Here is a 19,135-nt window from a genome sequence, read left to right on the forward strand (position 1 = left end):
GAAGTCTCCTTTGGCATCCTAATTGCTTACTAGGATGTAGTGTGGAGAGAAAAATTCTGTCTCCTGTATCTGGTATTAAAAAACTTATCCCCTCTGTTAAGAAGGAATGTCTGGTAATGCTCTAGCATTTGTAGGGAGGGGAAATGGGAGGAAGCGTGGTGTTCCTCACATTCTGACTAATCGCTTAGGCAGCGGGGCTCCGTCATTTCCTTTCTGTGGCTTGGTGACCTCAACCCTCTTCCTGGTCCAGGCCGGCAGCACCTGTGACCACCCTCCCTTCCTTACAGCCGCTTGTCTTGGGTCTTGGGTCTTTGTCTTACAGTTGTCTGAATCACTTCCCTGTTTCTCATCCTTGATGTTTCCCAGTAAGTAGCATTGTTTCTCCTTAAGCCTATTGTTTTTCTCCTTAATGTTATTTCTTGATTGCCTTCATTTTCTTTTGATGCTTCTATTTATTTTCTATTCATTAAGCTGAAAATAGGTTTATAAGGTTCTCTTGTTTTTCCAAGGATGAGATCCCAGTTTATAGATTATCTGCATCCCTTTGCTTTTTCTTCAGCTTTGAGGCACTTTGTGACTCATGAGATTTTCCTAATAAGGGGGAAGGTAATATTTTTATAACACTTGACAGATTATGTAGTGATTTTATAGACAAAATAATGTACTAGGCATAAGAGTTGGAAAGCCTAGATTTTGTCCCGGGTTTTAATTTCCATTCACAAACCAAGTTTTCAGACAAGTTTTTTTAACCTTTTCCTACTTCTGTTTTCTCATCTGAAAAATGGGAATCCCTAGTGTTTGTTGGAAGATGGTGTATTCTTGGCATTAAGTTCAGTAAGTTCTGGCTCAAGTAACTGTGGATATTGTGATCTTATTTGGGATTCATAGTAACTTTTTTGAGGTATATTGGACAATTACCCCCATTTTTTATCTATTTCCATTTTCTTTCATTTTTCTTCTTTCTTTTTCATCTATTTCTTTCCTTTTGTCTATGAAGAAAAAAGAAAGACTTAAAAGCTAACACATTTCAGTTGTACAAATATGGCATTAAGGCTCGGTGTTTGAGATTTGCCCTAAAATCTTTCCTTGGAAGAGGAGGCAAAGGGTGAGTGGAGGACTCCTTCCTGCGTCTTTAAATTCAACTTATTCTCGGTTCAGTACAACCCAGAAAGACTGGGGGTGGGTTTGTCCTTGACTTAGAACTGTGTCCAGGCTTCCTGAGCGCAGGTGATAGGCCCGGAGGTGGTGTCTTGCAGTGGGCAGACTCACCTGGGGTGGGGTGTTGGCCCTGCTCCAGAAGCCGTCTGCTCCTCCGGTTCCTCCTTGGTACAGTAACTGCTGTGAGGCGATTTTGAAGAATAGGACATACACGTAAAGGGCCTGACATGCTATATAGATGCTTAGCCAATGTGAGTTCCTTTTCTAGTTTAGAATATATTTCTGATTTGTGTAATGGGAACTGAAGTGGAAATGTTGGGATTCGGAGCGAACGGCCAAGAAAGAATTCTTCAGACGTCTTTGGTGCAAAAAAGTAGTTTCATGAAAGCACAGGACAGGACCCATGGGCAGAAAGAGCTGTGCTGGGGTTGTGACGGGTGACTGATTGTATACCTTCAGGTTGGGAGGGGGTTAGGGATAGCATAGCATACATTTCTAAGGAATTTTGGCAGCAAGGTTTCGAGGACCTTGAGGGGGCTAACTATTGTTAGGAAAAGATCATAAAGTACTATCTAGTAAAACTTCAGTCATAAGACCCTCCAGATGTATATCAGTGAGGCCATATGCTTGGAGGATGATTGCAAACCTGTATCTTGGGGGGTAGAGATAATGGAAGTTCCCAAAGGAATTTCTATGTGTGAAAGTAGACTCCCAGGATCCTGGGGAGGCAGGATAATGTTAAGCTAAGATTGCCTTTTGTCCCTTAGCAAAGTGTCCGCATAGAGGCAGCTGAGCTCCCAGGGGAAGGTCACTCTGCCTGTGTCAAGGACTTACACTGGACTGTAAGTAGTAAGGAAACTTAATTTCTTCTTTTGCCTTTGTTTCCCATATCAGGATCCTCCTGCTAAAGGAATTTCAGGCAGCAGCCAACAGGTTTTAGAGACATTTTTGTGGGCAGTGGTACTCTTGAAACATCCCTAACTACCCCCACCCTGCCAAGAAAGGCTGGTCTGGTAGGGTTGGGACTTGCTTTCCACCAGTGTTTCTCACCTCCAGGTGGGCCTTAGAGTGACATTGCTTTGTCAGAATACAATTCTGGGCTCCAGACCAGACCTACTGCCCAGACATGCACCTTTGGGAAAAGCTTTCCAGGTTCTTCTGATGCTACCCTGGCTTAGAGCCGCTGCTTTAGACAAACCAGAGTGACCTTCTAGTGTGTCTAAAATATGATTCAATTTAAAGAACTCCAGTTGGGTGTCTCTTTCTGAGGATACAGCAGTTCTTTTCTGAGAGGAGCATGTCCTCTTGTACACTTGGCCTTGTTAATTGGGTGTAATGCTTTCATAGTGACATAATAGCTAACCCAGGCACTTTACATGTATTAACCCGTGCAGTTCTTGCCGCAGCCCTGCGAGTTAGGTGCTATCACTGTGTCCCTTCGGCATGACATATCCAAAGCCACACACAATACCTGGGATGGAGCCAGGTATTGAACCCACGCAGCCTGGCTTAGGAGTCAGTGCCCTTGTCCCTCATGTTATCCATCTGTCTTAATCGCAGATAGGACTGCCTTGGAAGAGGGCTTTGGAACATGCCGCTGTTACCCAAGGGTTGTGGAAATTTGGTAAGAACTGGTAGCCTCTTCTCCGCTGACTTTATATTGTTTCTTGGCGTATCCTGGCTGGGTCCAGATGTGAAGAGGACTCCTACATCAGAGCGGATGTGTGTGCAAGCAGGTGGTAAGGGGGAGGGGTAGAGCACATTTACCAGCACGCCTCTCCTATTTACTCCTTCCACTCTCCCACTTATTACCGAGGTGTGTGGGATTGGCTCGCTCTAAGGGTGGTAATTTGGGAGTCACTTCTTTGGCTTCCTTCACTGTAGCGAAAATGATAGACTCGTTGCTCTTTGAAGGTGAATGTCTCTTTGAGAGAGCCTGAGAATGACTTTCATTTCATCTGTATTCGGGAGAGAACAGAACACAGTTCCCAAAGGCCTGGTGCTAAATAGTCGTTTGAGGAGGGCTTCGTGTGGGAGCTCTTTGCAGCCTGGAACAGGCTGTAAAATAGACTGGGGGATATACTTGCTTTAGACTGACCTGCCCAGACAGAACATTGTGGGGCGCTCAGGCAAATGCAGCCCGTGTGAAATAACAATTAGAACGGCCACTTGCTATGTGCCGGGCACTGTGCTAGGTCATTTAGGACACTTTGTCCCTTATCCTGGTGGATGTCTTGGTTCCCATTTTATGGAGCAAGAAACCAACTCAGAAAGTTAAATTATGAGTCTTATGGTCACACAGATAAGTGATGCAGTCAGGATTTGAGCACATTTCTCTCAGACTCCAAAGCCGTGAGTATTACTTCCTATAATACTTCACTCTTCTGTGAAAGAAAACTGTGTGCTCAGCTTTGCGGCAGCATTAATTTGTAAATAAAAGCCTTCTTTCCTGATTTAACATGAAGATCTTCTTTTGGATGTAAGGAATAAAATAAACACTGCTAACTGCTGTCCTGAAATGAAGGAAGTAAAAGAAATGAATGAATGAATGAATGAGTGAGTGAGTGAGTGAGCTGGACTGGTGGTAGATTTGTAGAGCATGGGGAGATCCCTCCCCCAGGATACTCAGGAACTCTGATCATCTTCTAAATAAGTCTGTTGGGGTCCTTCGCCCTCCCACCCTATTAAACATGATATAATATCTGGACCTTGAAGTAGCAATTTGTATTTCTGGCTACATTTAATTCCTGACTTATTTACTCTTGATTTCTTTCCCTTAAATTAGTTGTACCTCCTATTCCTCCCCTTTTCTCTTTTTCCCTACTGTCCTTTCCAGTAGAAGGTTTTGCTTGCCAGGATCATTTGGTTTAAGGTGGATAATGTATGTAATTTTAAAAGTTCAGATTTCTTTGAAAAAGTCTGAAAAGAATTAATAAAGGCATATCCATCAATTTATGAACCACAAAAATTAGGATGAGCTTTCCAACAAATGTTGTTATTATAATACTTACTGTTCCATTTTCAATTCAGACATTATAGATGCCCCGAGGAAACAGACACAGAGGGAAAATGAGATGTGATCATATTAATTATGATTTCACTTCTGCGGTTAAATAGATTTCCAGCTAGAGTCAGGGTTGCTTCTTAATTAAACAAATATTTCTTGAGGGCTTGAAATCTGCCAAACTCTGTACTTGTCTTTGATTTCACCTGTTCCTTGGGTGCTAGTGCCATTTCAGCTCTGAGTTGGTTTTAAAAATTCTTTGCAGCAGCTCTCAGAATAATTTAGGTCGGAGTTTAGGACTGTCATTCCATGAAAGCCATTTTTCCATGTACTTGAAGGGTAACATCATGTCTGTCTTCTTTTTTTTTTTTTCATTTGGGTTCTCTGTTATTCCTCTCCTTTCTCCTCCTCCTTTTCTTGGCCTTACGTTCTTGATTAGGAAGAAATACCAAAATTAACTTAATTTAAAGAAATTGTATAGATCCGTGCTTCCTATCAAGTGGCCTTCAGACCATCAGCATTATAATCACTTGTGCTTGTTAAAAATGTATATTTCTGTGACAACAGGGATGGACCTAGAAGGTATTCTGCTAAGTGTAATAAGTCAGAGAAAGACAAATACCATATGATTTCACTTATATGTGGAATCTAAAAATCAAAACAAACAAACAGCAGAAACAGACCCATAAATACAAAGAACAAATTGAAGGTTGCCAGAGGGAAGGGGAATGAAGGGAATGGGCTAAATGGGTGAGGGGGGTGGGAGATACAGGCTTCCAGTTATGGAATGAATAAGTCACAGGGATAAAAGGTACAGCGTAGGGATATTGTAATAGTGTTGTATGGTGATGGGTGATAGCTACACTTGTGAGCATAGCCTCAAGTGTAGAGTTGTGGAATCACTGTGCTATACACATGAAACTAATGTAAAATTGTGTGTCAGCTATAATCCAGTTAAAATAAAATGCATATTCTTGTGTCCCACCCCAGATCTGAATGTGAGAACTGCTGAATTAGAGTTACATGCATGTTATTTTTATGCATCCGGTAGAATGTTCTCTTTTTTTCTTTGAATAAAGAGGTAATCTCATTTTCCCCCTGAGTTAATGTACTCTGATTAAAAAACAAAAATGAAAACAATAAAAAAACATTTCCAAAAAGAATGCTGGAATTAGGTTTTAGAATTTGAGAAACTTTTCTTTAGATTTTTACTGAAACTCAAGTTGTTCTTTCATCCACTGTGGGTATCCTCAAATTATTATTAGCAAACTACCCAATTCTTTGACTTTTAAAAATGAAAGAAGTTTAAAGACTTCATTAATTTGAAGTCCTAGTTCAAGCTACTAGTATTTTATTTATTTTTTTAATGTTTATTTTTATTTTTGAGACAGCATGAACGGGGGGAGGGGGAGAGGCAGAGAGAGACACAGAATCTGAAGCGGGCTCCAGGCTCTGAGCTGTCAGCACAGAGCCTGATGTGGGGCTCGAATTTGTCACCTGTGAGATCATGACCTGTGCTGAAGTCGGACGCTCAACTGACTGAGCCACTCAGGCGTCCCAAGCTACTAATGTTTTAAAATGAGTCAGAGGAGTCACAGAGTTGTGGTTGGTGGCAAAACTGGATAGAAACAGGTTCTGATCCGTGCCCATCAGCTGTGTGACTCTAGGTAAGCCCTTTCAACATTCTGTCCAGTAGCAGATGGCATGGGTATGTGGTGACTTCCCTTCTGGTTCTGATTGAGTCGGACCTTGTGGAAAGAGAAATAAAAGATGTTGACAGATAGGCCAGTATGCTGGAGAGGGAAAGTTTTGTATCGGTAGAAGGGACTTTTAAAATGAAATACATGATGGCCGAAGGAAATACAGTCCATCAGTCCATAAAGAATAAGAACACTGAAGTTAAAAAGAAATGATTGGGAGTTTCTTGTACTCATTCAGAACAACAGTGCAGTACTTACCCAGATTCCCGGTTACTGAAGCCCAACCAGGAAATGGACTTCCTTAAGGCAAGGACTGCCCTTTGTTTGACACATTTCATTTGCTGTACTGTTGCCAGGTACGTTTGTGCCATTTTATAGATTTAGGTAGAAGTGGGTGATGGTAGGATCTGGGGAGAGCATACGTCTTACATATTAGAAACTGCCACTATTCGAGGAAAGAAAGCATCCTGCTTTAAGAGATTCATCCGTCTTAAGCTAATTCAAACAACTGGAGAATTGCGGAGAAATTGGAGTTTAGTAAATGATTTCTTGCTTGTGCTGTTGTATTCCATTTCTGTCTGTTGAGTTATGGAGAGAAGGATGGATATCAAAGTATATAAAATGGATGGCAAAGTATATAAAGACCAGTGTTCCTTAAATCTCAATAACTTATGGGCCTCTTTATTTAAAGGAAAAAATTTCTTACAAATCCCCAGTACTAACATAAATATTTTTATTATGAAGTAGCTTAAATATGCTCAAACATAAAACTAGGTATAAACTCCTTATGCTTCAGCTCTTATATAACTATTAAACAATGACAAATTTATAGAGTAAATTCAACAAAGCCACAAAACCAATAAAATTCAAATTAACATTAATTTGTCATGACAGATAATTTTGTTTGATAATTTTGACAGATAATTTTGTTTAAACCTCTCTTTGGAAATGTGATTATGGTTCTAACACCAAAGTTTTAGTTCTTTTGAGATCTGTGTGTAACTCAGTTCTCCTTCCACCTCCCTGTATTCCAAACTTCAAAAGCACCTTCTTTTGGCAGGAATGCATGATTTGGTTGTTTAATTTAGTTTTATTTATTTTTCTTACTTGTCCTTGATGATTAAAATTATACTACCAGATGCCATGCCAATCAAAAACATGAATGCAAACTCACTTTTGATCAAGCAAGAAGGTGGGATTTGGTACCTTGTTGCACATGGGATAGGTGGAGGGAGGAGAGGGGCCATTGGTACCTGCTATATTGGGTTTCTGATTTGGATGAGTTTGAATGGTGCCATTGAGCAAAATGTAGAACAAAGGAGGAAAAGTAGGTTTTGAGGGAAGATGATTAGTAGGGGACTTAGGTTTCCAGCAGTATAGTGGATTGGATACTCTGACATGCTTCCCCACTGTAATCTGGATAAAACATTTTTTAATGTACTTCTGGGATCACAGGAGCTAAAACATCTCCAAAATCTCCTACCTCAATTAGATCAACCATCATCTAAGGGTAAATTAAACCAAAGCTGAGAGTTTTGTATATAAACAAACACAAAAGATAGGTTGCCACAAGGGCAAATGATGATATCTCCACTGTGTTTGGAGACTGAGCCTTGGGTCAGTGGCAAGGTGGACGAGCCTGCCTTTTGCTAGGACCTATAAAAAACCCCAAGGTGGCCCAGGTAGGTAGCGCCCGTTGGCTTTTGGGGGAAGCAAATGCAAGTCCTTTCTGGAGGAAGGCATTCCCTTCTTTGGACCTTATGGTTCTCCTAAGATCAACCAAATATGAATTCAGAAAAAAAGATCTCTAATTCTTCTAGAAAACAAACCACCAAGAGTGAGAGTCACCAGAAACAAAAAACAATAAATTTAGAATCCTGAGCACTTTAGGTATGAAAATGATCTGATGCAGAATATAAAATAACTATGTTTGAAATGCCTTAAGAAATAAAATAGTTACTCACAAATCGGTACAGAGAGCGTGAGATAAAAATTGACCAGGCATATTATGTAGCCATAAAAAGAAGGAAAGCTTGCCATTTGTGACAACTTGGATGGGCCTTGAGGGCTTTATGTTAAGGGAAAAAGTAAGAGAAAGACAAATCCTGTATGATCTCACTTATATGTGGAATTAAAAAAAACCCCAAACTCCTAGAAACAGAGAACAGGTTGGTGGTTGTTTGAGGAGAGGAGTGGGGGAAATGGTGAAAGTGGTCCAGGTACAAACTTTTAGTTATAAGTTCAGGGATATAATATGCAGCATAGTGACTACAGTTAACAATACTGTATTTTATATTTGAAAGTTACTAAGAGAGTAGGTCTTAAAAGTTCTCATCAGAAGAAAAAAAATTGATAACTATGTGAGGTAACATGTTAATTAAACTCATTGTAGTAATTATTTTGCAACATATACAAATGGTAGATCTTAAGCACCTTAAACAGATATGGTGTTATGTGTCAATTATATGTCAATAAAATGGGTGCGGGGGTGAAGAGTGGGTACAAGGGCAACATAAATCTAGGTGTTTTTGTTGTTGCTGAAAAAAAAATTGACTAGGCTGACTTTGAAAAATACAAACAAAAACAGCACCTAAAGAAAAAGTTGTAACTGTTAAAATAATTCAATAATTAGAAATAGCTGAAGGGGTAATTAATGAACTAGAAAAGAAGATTTGAAAGAATCGGGATGTAACATAGAAATGAGAAGAAAAACATGAAAGTGTAGTTGAAAGGTAGAAAGACTATAATGAGATCTGTTCAGAGCCCCAGAAAGATAATAACAAATGGAGGGACATTACATTTGAAGAGCTAGTATATAATTTTTAGAGTTTATGAAGGACATAAATGACCAGTGTTCCTTAAATTCAAGTAACTTATGGACAGATGAGGGGAGCACAACATAAACTAATAAAAAGAAATCCATGTCTCCATATAGGAACACTTCAGTACACCAAAATAAAGATGATCTTAAGAACATACCAGAAGAAAAGGGTAATTGTTCATCAAGGGAATAATGAGCTGACAGCTGACTTCTCAACAGCAATAATGGGGAATGGAAAAATATCTACAAAATACTAAAAGAAAAATACTGTTTGTATACCAGCAGAACTGTCATTCAGGAAAAAGGCAAAATGTGCTTTCCAAAAATCTAAATTGTTTTTAATGTTTTATTTTATTTTTGAGAGAGAGATCGGGGGAGAGGAGGAGGGAGGGAGGGAGGGAGGGGCAGAGAGAGGGAGACACAGAATCTGAAGCAGGATCTAGGCTCCGAGCCCGACGCGGGGCTTGAATTCACCAACCGTGAGATCATGACCTGAGCCAAAGTTGGACACTTAACCGACTGAGCTACTCAGGTATCCCTGCTTTCCAAAAATCTAAAACTTGCCATGACAGACTTTTATTAAGATACTTCTTAATGGATATACTTCAGGAAGAAGAATGTGATTCTAGGAGGAAGGGCTGAGATGCAAAAAGGAATGGTAAAGAAATTGATAAACATATAGGTAAATCTCATTAAAATTAAATAAAATTAAAAGTTTTTTAATTTAAAATTTATCTTTTAAGTAGGCTCCACACCCAGCGTGGGGCTTGAACTTATGACCGTGAAATCAAGAGTTGGATGCTCTACCCTCTGAGCCACTCAGGTGCCCCTAATTTAAATATTTTTAATTTAAAAATTAAAAATTTTCTTCAGTCATACTAGCCACATTTCAAGGCACATGTGGTTAGTGGCTACTGTATTGAATTAACACAGATATGGAACATTTCCGTCATTGAACAAAGTTCTGGTGAACAGCACTGTTGTAGAACAATGGAAGGGAAATACATTAAGATAATTTCTGCAATTCATTTTAAGATGCCATTGTTTTAAGAGTCACCATTATATAGTACATGTAAAACATTTTAGGAAACACATTGCCAATTTTTTTAAAGATTCTGTCTTATTTTTTAAAAAGTTTTTAATGTTTATTTTATTTCTGAGAGAGAGAGAGAGTGTGTGTGAGCAGAAAGAAAGAGAGAGAGATAGAATCTGAAGCAGATTCCAGGCTCTGAGCTGTCAGCACAGAGCCCATCATGGAGCTCGAACCCACGAACCGTGAGATCATGACCTGAGCCAAAATCGGGTGCTTAACTGACTGAGTCACCCAGGTGCCCCTAAGATTTTATTTTTAAGTAATCTCTGTATCCAGCTTGGGGCTCAAACTTACAGCCCTGAGATCAAGAGTTGCATGCTCTGCTGACTAAGCCGCCAGGCACCCCTGTTGCCAAAAATTTTTTAAGCTGCCATTTTTATAAGACACGTCTCAATATCACCTGTGTGAAAATGTGAAGAAATGTGCCTCTTGGGATGGATGCCATTAGGGGTTAGAGCATTAATGGCATGGACATCCAGGAGTTGTGATCCAAGTAGGTTGGACATAGATGGACATAGATCTGGCCTGGAGACAAAGCATGGTGCGTATTTGGCGCATAGAGTAGGTCTCAGTGAATGTCTGGTGAGTGAATGGGTGATGTACTGCATGGCTGTGTGGGAGTTATCAGGATACTCTGTAGTCGGGCCTGGGAATGTGGTTGAAGTCACCAAAAGATTTATATGAAGTATGAGGAGAGTCAGGATGAAGCCTTGATGAACACGATTGGTATTCTAGTGGTCATGTAGAAAGGATCCTACGAAGGAGCCTGAGAAAGAGACCTCAGAGGTGGGGAAGAACCAGGAAGACTTTGGGCAACCTGAGACTAAAGGGTGAGGAGGTGAGATGTTGTGTAGACTCTGCCAGGATAAGGCCTATGCATTCCTGAGGTAAATGTCAGCCTGCTATATGTGATAAGGGAAGCATTGGAAATTACAAAGGCATCAATAATTATTTCTGCCAGGGCATCTGAGAAGACTTCATGAAGGAGGTAATATCTGGGCAGGGCTTCAAAGGACAAACACTTGGCACATCTGAGTGGTATGGCGGGGCAGTCTGGGCGGATGGAGTAACACTAACAAAAGCCTGAAATTGTGAAAACGTGTGAAGCCCTTGGCAGTAATTCCTAATGAGCCGGACTTCACTGCGTCCAGCTTCTTTCTAGGTAAAGGTCTCGTGTTGATGAAGGAGCATCCATTCTCTAAGATCAGAAGCACACCTTTTACTAATCTTTGGTCGGATCGGAAGGTAACTAAAATAACTGCAGACCTGACCAGATACTTCCCAATGCTCTAAATAGACTACTTTATACATGATTTTCAGAACATAATCTTAATACAGAATTTATTACTAAATTTTGAGATTTAAGTTCTGTGTGCAAAACTAATGCCTGTGTTGTATTGCAAATTATGTAATCATATGACAGACATCCTTAGACTACAGAGTGGAAAAGAGACTTAGCTTGTTCCAGTTAACCAGGTGCTAAGAAAATATGGGGCAGATAAGACTTGGGTAAAAAAATCCCGGGTCTTTGATTTAAAAGCTAGGTAACATCCGTCAAGTGACTGGACTTCTTTATGACTCAAATTGCCCATTTAAAAATAGGCGTAATAATAGTTCTTACTTCAGGATGGACGTGAGGATTAATGGAAATCACTTAGCAAAAAGTTTCCCATTATCATGAAAAAAATATTTCGATACTTTCTTCTGTAAGAAAATCTAGTAAAACCAGTGGTTCCCAATCATGGCTGTGCATCAAAGCATCATATCGAGATAGTTAAAAAACGAAGACTTCCCGGACCCTACCCCAGACCTGGTATGTGTGTCGTAGGAACTGGGCTTTGGACTTTGTATTTTTTTGTAGGAACTCCAGGGTTAGGAAGTCTTCTGTGGAGTTGAGTATCATTTTGGTCACTTTTCCTCGGGTACTTTTTTCCTTGCTCTACAATGTTTTGAACATTGGCTCTTAGTGTTTGCTGAGTATGTGAGCTTTCAGGTTATTAATCCTGGTCACTGTGTGGCTCTTTACTCCATACCCTTCTTTTGTCTTTCTTCCTCTTTTCTCACCCCCTTCTCCTCCATCCCATGCTGAATTTTTAGACAGTTGTGTTGACAGTGTCCTGGACAGCCTAGTTCTCAGGCCCTTTTTATTTATTTTTGTAATAAAACAGATTTAAAAAAGAAACTTTTCTAAGGCAGACATTTGGCATGTTAAAATGGAACTTCAGTTTAGTTTCTAAAATAAACAATTCAGCTTTTTTTAAAAATTCTTTAAAATATGAGTGCTCCAGGAAATGCTTCTAAAATAACTGATATTCCCCTTGTTAACACTGGGGTTGTTATTGGCTGGATTCCAGCGTGTGTTCTTTTTCCTTGGTAGGGGGCAGGGGGCCAGTGTGGAGAGAGTGCTCTACTCCATGCCAACACACAAATTGTAGTCCCACAAACCTAAGAGTGTGGTTCATATGCTTGCAGTAGTTATCTGGTATATTGTAAAATGTGGTCTGGAGATTAAGAAGTAAAATTTTTAGGGGCCCCTGGGTGGCTCAGTCAGTTAAACGTCCGCCTCTTGATTTTGACTCAGGTCATGATCTCACAGTTTGTCGGATTGAGCCCCGCTTTGGGCTCTGCGCAGACAGTGTGGAACCTGCTTGGGATATTCATTCTCTCTCTCTCTCTCTCTCTCTCTCTCTCTCTCTCTCTCTCTCTCTCTCTCTCTCCCTCTCCCCCTCTCCCCCCCTCCCCCCCTTTCCCTCTCCCTCTCCCCCCCCACTCCCTCTCTGTCCCTCCCCTGCTTGTATGCATACTCTCTCAAAATGAACTTAAAAAATTTTTTAAAAAGAAGTAAAATTTATTCTAATTGGATCAGTTAGAATATTCCTTTTATCTTTTGTGTGTAGGTATTTTGGTTAAAAGAATCACCATATTGCAGCCTTGCTGCTTATTACTCTATCTAGTTCATATATTGTGCATTTCATATGGATGAGAAATGACTAAAACGTCAGCTTTATCAGGGCGGAAATTATGGTCCCCGGCACTTAGAATAGTGCCTGGCACGTAGTGTTGGAGAAGAATATATAAATGAATGAGCTAACAATTAGACAACCAAACTAAAAGCCACGTCTACCACTTTTCACTGAGAAACTTCCTCAGGGACTCTTAAAGGTAACAATACCTGATATTGGTCTGGTATCTGGATCGGAGGCTGCCTGCGTGTTCCCATAGCCCCCTGTGCCTCACGCAAATCACACTGCATTCCTCAACCTAAGTCCTTGCAGGAAGGGACTGGGTCTGTTCATGGTTGTGTCCTCAGTGCCTTATCTGGCAGCATTGCAGTTTCTTAGTAAATATTTGTTGAATGAACATACAGAGCTAAAGTTTCCATACTGTGTTCATATTTGGTTTTATCAGTTGGCAGCCCCATGAAGTTGGCTGATGGTATCACACCAGTTTTACAAATGATGTAACCAAGGTTAAAGAGCATACATTAGTTATCCCAGAAAGCCTCAGGTCATTCTAGGACTGCAAGCTCTAAATCTGCCTGTGTCTTCATCCCTTGTTCTTTCCAGAACAGCCTTTAAAATATTAGTAAGCTCTGGGTGTTGTATGTAAGCGATGAATCATGGGAATCTACTCCCAAAGCCAAGAGCACATTGTATATACTGTATGTTAGCTAACTGGACAATAAGTCATATTTAAAAAATAAAGAAATAACTGATATTCTAAAAAAAATAAATAAAATATAGTTAATTTTTTTTAAGAAAAGCACTAAAATTAGGAATAAAATGAGTTTAGCATGGGTGAGATAAACTTTACTTTGTTTTTGGTTTTAAGTTGCCACCCAGAACAGGAACAGTTTAATTTAAACTGAATGATCAGTTTTAATAAATCAGTCTATTATTTAAAAGCAAACAAACAAAAACCATTAGTGAACATAAATTCCCCCTCCCTGCCCCCTCCGGTTGAAACCTCTACTTGAGAGCCAGAGATGGGAAGTTACCATATGAAACCTTTTCCAAATTGTGCTATGTCTTCCTCATCAGCTACAGTCTTTGTTGGTGCCAGTTTGGGTGATTCATAATAGATCCTTTTCAGTTGCCTGTGGTGGGTACCTATGATACGTCCTTTTTGAAACAAATTAAAAATAAAACAATTTTAAGACTATACTTTTTCCTGCCAAACATTTTAAGATGTAAATTTATCAATACTGTAAATATGTTTTTGAAAATCAGATTTCCAAAGTGGTGAAAGGCATGTTCTCCAGTGTATTTTAGCCTGGTCTTCCTGGTCATTTTGATATAGAAATTTCTGAAGTGTTGAATTGGCTTGGCTGGTATTTCTGGGCTCAGGCTCGAGAAGGAGAACCCTTCCCTGTGATATTAGAATAGGAACAATAAAATGCCGGCCAAACATCTAAGATTCTCAAATGGTGGCAAGCATCTGGGTGCACGTTTCGCCAAAGGCATCCACTGAAGTAAAGACCACACAACACCCAGCCAGGGTTCCAAGAAAGCCTTTTAAAATCTGTGAGTCTGATCTAATTTCTGTTTCATCTCTATTAAGAAAGATAACTTGATGGCTCCAGCAAGATTTCATCCAGCTTGATCAGTAGGTCAGAGTTCGTTCTCCCAGCCAGATAAATTTGAACTTACCATCATCGCCTTACAAATAACTTTAAAGAGTTACTTGAACAATACCACAGAGCTTTGATTTCATTGTGAAATGGCAACAAGAATCCAGTTCCCTTTGCCCGCTGTGGACACTGACCTTTAGTATTAGAACAGAGGCATCAAGGGGGAATAAATAAACTGCCAATGTTGTGTTTCCTCCAGGATCCAGCCATGAAAATATATGGCAGGGACTTGAGGAGCAGTTTTGGGTGGAAAAAAATGCATTTTCTTTTTTAGTCGGGTGCCTGGCTTCTCAAATGAGGCGGGACAAGCTATTGTGTTTGTGCTGGCTCTTACAAAGCGAGATCACATCATCCCTCGATGCGGCTTTTTTTTTTTTTTTTTTTTTTTTTTTATTAGCAGCTTCACAGCCCATGGCTTTGTTGTCCTGCTGCACAGTAGGACAGGCTGACGAGCAGTGAGCTCAATAAAGGCTTTTCAGGGAGCGTTTCTGAGTTTGTCATTGCCATCTGTCCTCTTCTCTCCCCTTGCTTTTCAGGCTATTCACATTTTGTGCAAATCTTGGGTTTCTGATTGGTGTGGCGGGGACACTGTAGGTGGATGCTAAGAAAGAAGTGGAGGTGAGCAGTATTTCAAATAAATAACTTAGAAGCAAAGAGAAAAATCTTGCTCGCTCTCTGAGGTTGTATCAGACATAAGAGAGGAAGTATTAGGATTATTTCATTTTATTTTACGTTAGTTCTCGGGGACTGTTGTTAATTTTTGAAACCACTAATGCCTCTCCCCTAAGAGTTGGGTCATTTTGGCAGGAAGAGGCCAGGACCTGATGCCATAAATCACTTGTTTGCAGCTACTGGGGTGAGCATGCATCTTTCTTCTCTCTTGCAGGTGGCTCATTGCAAGTGTAGTTTTAGCTTGTTGAAAACCCTTTGTCCTGCTTTGATTGCTGGGTATGTGCTGTTGTCAACAGGGCAAATGCTAGGACCAGAAAGCTTTCGGTGTGATAGGCAGTTTCTGTTCTGGACACCTGCCGCCCGAGCACACTGCAGCCATTGTTCCTCTGCTTGAACGTGTTCTGGGCAGAGCCACCACGTCTTTTTTAGCCTGCAGTTGAGTCTTTTTTTTTTTTTTTTTCCTGCATGCATTTCATTTTTGGTGGAACAAATGTCTGTCTTATTCTCCTGGTTTTGCTGGTATGAATTTAACATGTGCGTGTGTTTCATACAAACTTGCATTTGGAGGAGTGTGTGCTGAGACGTTGTAGTGGTGGAAAGAGTGCTGGGTCAGAGTGGAGACAGGTGATCTGGACTTTGATCCCTGATCCTCTCATCCCTGCTGCGTGGCCTCAGTAAAGATATTTGAACTCTCTGGGCATCTCACTGTCTTCATTTGTAACCTCAGGGAGTTTGGGGGTTCTTGGAATGATGGATTACCAACTCTTCCAGTGTTAAGATTCCACCACTGTGTTTTGTGTGTTCTGGGATGCTAAAGAGTGTCAAAAATGGAGGGCGTCAAGTGCTCACTAGGGCCGGGCTCCTGTGAGACTGTGTAACACCCGGAGGCACTCTTTTTAATTAAGCAAAAATTAGATGACATGGCAGTGACAGAGATGATTGGATGAATTAACTAAAGGAGGGAAATAACTATGGTCTTCTTGTCTCCTTGTGGTAAGTTTGCAGAAAACAAACACAAACTTTTTATTTCTAGAAAAGTAGTGTTAATCAGTTCTGACAGTGTTATTGGACATTTGGGTTTGGAACTTCTAAATTAAGAATTGTTGAGTTCAGATAAATGAAGACTTCTTAATTTATTAGCTCTTATTGATGAGATAAGAGGAAACCCACAGATCGGGCTGATGTAGGATAGACATCCAATTCCTGATTTGTATTCTCATACTGTTTAATAAAAATCTTCTTTAAAAGTATTCTAATTCTACAAGTAATCCATATAAGTTGTAGAAAATTTGGAAAACACCAAGGAAAGACAAATGGCTTCTAATTCCATGACCCAGAAATAGCTCTTTTTCCATACTTTGGTGTCTTTAAAATATACATACTCAGTTTGTAGAATAAAATTGGGATCATACCATACATATATATATATATAACTTTCCTGTATTCCTTTTGAGATGATTTTTGGGACTGAGTTTTCAAATGAAGGTACAGATTAATGTAATATTATGCGTGGCACACTTGTGACAGGGTCTGTTTTGACTTACAGAAATAGAATTGTAGACCCAGTATCTGAAAATAACACTTGTCCTGTTCCCTCTCGAACAGGCTTTCAATGTTTAGCGTTTATAGATGTTGTCATAGCTAATACTATAATTAACAAATGAGGACTTCTTAATTCATTAGTTCTTAGTTGTTCACTAATTGCTTTTGTAAGTTTCCCTCATTTTAGTTTTCCGTGCCAGAATTGTTAACTTGCAGTACCAGTGAGCAGAAGTTATTTTAGCACTGTCTTTCTGGATGCCTTGATTCCTCAAGCTGAGGCATGGTAGCTAGTGTGGGCCAGGCCACAGGTTTGGCATGAAGGAGGAGAGTTAAGAGATTCCTTTTGCCCGAATATATTATACATTTGATAATATTTATAACTCACTTGTTGAATATTGGTTTCATATATCATTTTTCTCTATTAGGAAATGAAAGATGATTAGTTTCCCCCTTTGGATTATCTAGCCTATAAAATTTTCTGTTCCAGCATTCACTTTGCATTGAAAATGCATTTTAAATCCTGAACCACACTGGGATTCTTTATGACCTTCCCCTAATGTGTCTTTTGGTGTGGTGCCCTTTGAAGTCCCGAAATGTTTTTCTATTTGATTGAGATTAAATCTGGGTTTCATTTTACTTTTTAAAACATATTGAGCAAGTTAATTTTCTGTTCGAGTTCCTAAGGGGAATGATTCTAGCCCTCTGTGTCCCAAGAATTCAGACTGAGTCTTGCCAGAACATTCCTGTGGTTTTCCACAGGGCAGATCACTGTGTTCATGAAATTTTAGTTGTAGCTTGTGTTTTCTGTGGTTAATTAAAACATCTGGCTTTTGAATTTTCCACAAACAGAGTATAATCGTTTGGCCGAACCTTCTCAATAATGGTTAAATACCTTAGTCCTCCTTTAGGATAGCCCACACTTGTCTTTAGGACACCTCATAAGCTGTTGTCTCTGTTCCTTAATGATTTTAAACAATTGGAAAACATTTGGGGTTATCCTGCCAAACATAAACTCTTGAGAGAGAGAGAGAAAGTGTGTGTGTGTTTGTGAATATGAATCCCTCCAATGGCTTCTGGCTTTCCCCCTCCAGGTCGGAGCTGCTGTGGGTGAGCTGCTGTGGTCTGTAGCCAAGCATGCTGTGGTCGGATCTGCCCAGCCGTGGAACAGAAACATTTGCTGGATGGAAAATCCATAAAAGAAAGCTCCTGTGAAAGCCGGAGACAGACAGTAACTTAAGCAAAATCAGGTTAGTATAAGATAAGAGAGCCTGGATGAAATGGATCGGGTCAACTAGGGAAAAGCCATTTTGTTTATGCCATAACGTGTTTCTGAAACTGCCCCAAATAGTCATTCCCAGTTATTCGAGAGACTCCTAGCATTGTACAAATGGAAGATAGATCTGATCCTGACGTATTTACATGTACAGTGTATCACTGTCTTCCTCCCCGCCTCCTCTGTCTCATCGTCTTGCTGGTCGTCCTCTCCTCTCTCAGGGAACGTCCTCAGCGCACACATGTAAGAAGCCACAGCCAGAGGCCGCGCAGAACAACCATAGCGATCTTGGTTTTATTTTGGAGAGAAACTGTGTCCTCGAGAAAACATGGGCTTGCACTGGTGTTTTCAGACTCGCCCTCATTTGTGTTCTCACACTGGGAAGGGGGCGTCATGGAAACCTGCCGTTTCTGTTGGGGTGCTGCTGGCCCTGGTTTGCTTGGCAAGATTTTACTTTTATCTCCCCCTGGACAAAAGCTAGCAACATGTTCATTTTTGGCAGGGTGTACATTTGGCATGAAGACACTCACATAGGACAGAAGAAAAGAAATGTCCTGAAAATAATAGGAATGTAGACAAATGCAAAATAGCCTCACCGTGGACCAGGAGAATGAAACAAAACCACCTCATGTGGAGCAGTAGGTGGGGACAGTTCATTCTGAGTACGTGTCCTGTACAAGGAGAGGCACTACAAACAAGCATTTCTATTGGGTGTTCAGGCAGTAACTCAGCATTATACATAATAAACAGTGAATAAATACTCACCAGGCAGGAGTGAGTCAGCAGTCTTGAGACCCTGCAAAGTAGTGAGTGTCTGTTGACTTCACCCACTCAGCATCCCTTTTCTCTTTCTCTCTTTCAGTAAATCGCCTAGATTTTCCCTGGGCAGTCAGTCACCCTTGCTCTGTTTTCAGCCTGTATCATCGTCAAAGGAGGTGGCCTCGCTGCCTCCGTTATGGGTTTGTGACATAAGCTTGGCTAGTCAGGGTCACAAGGATCGGTTTATGGAGGACACCACTGTTTTCACTGACCCTGTTGCAAAGAGGTTTTTCCTTTTTGTGGGGTTTTTTTTTTTAAGCTGGAGCTGTTAGTTTCCCTCTTCGCCACCAGTTAGGGAAAGCCTTTTGGAGAATAAAGTTAACACAGAGATCAGAGCAGGGAGATACAAGAGATCACACACCCACACACACCCACACACACACCCACACACCCACACACCCACACACACACACACACACCCCA

At 40.4% G+C, this 19,135-nt stretch overlaps 1 protein-coding gene across 8 annotated transcripts in view; it reads left to right on the top strand.

The window, feature by feature from the left end:
* Positions 1–19,135, top strand: part of APBB2 (amyloid beta precursor protein binding family B member 2) — a 383,779-nt gene that overhangs the window by 59,459 nt on the left and 305,185 nt on the right. For all 8 annotated transcript variants that reach the window (XM_058722766.1, XM_058722767.1, XM_058722758.1 and 5 more), the window contains exon 2: positions 17,712–17,867. The gene's annotated coding sequence lies outside the window, so the exon portion shown is untranslated. The remainder of the gene's footprint in view (positions 1–17,711; positions 17,868–19,135) is intronic.

The sequence above is a fragment of the Neofelis nebulosa genome, chromosome 3 (genome assembly GCF_028018385.1).
Source record: "Neofelis nebulosa isolate mNeoNeb1 chromosome 3, mNeoNeb1.pri, whole genome shotgun sequence".
Lineage (NCBI taxonomy): Eukaryota > Metazoa > Chordata > Mammalia > Carnivora > Felidae > Neofelis > Neofelis nebulosa.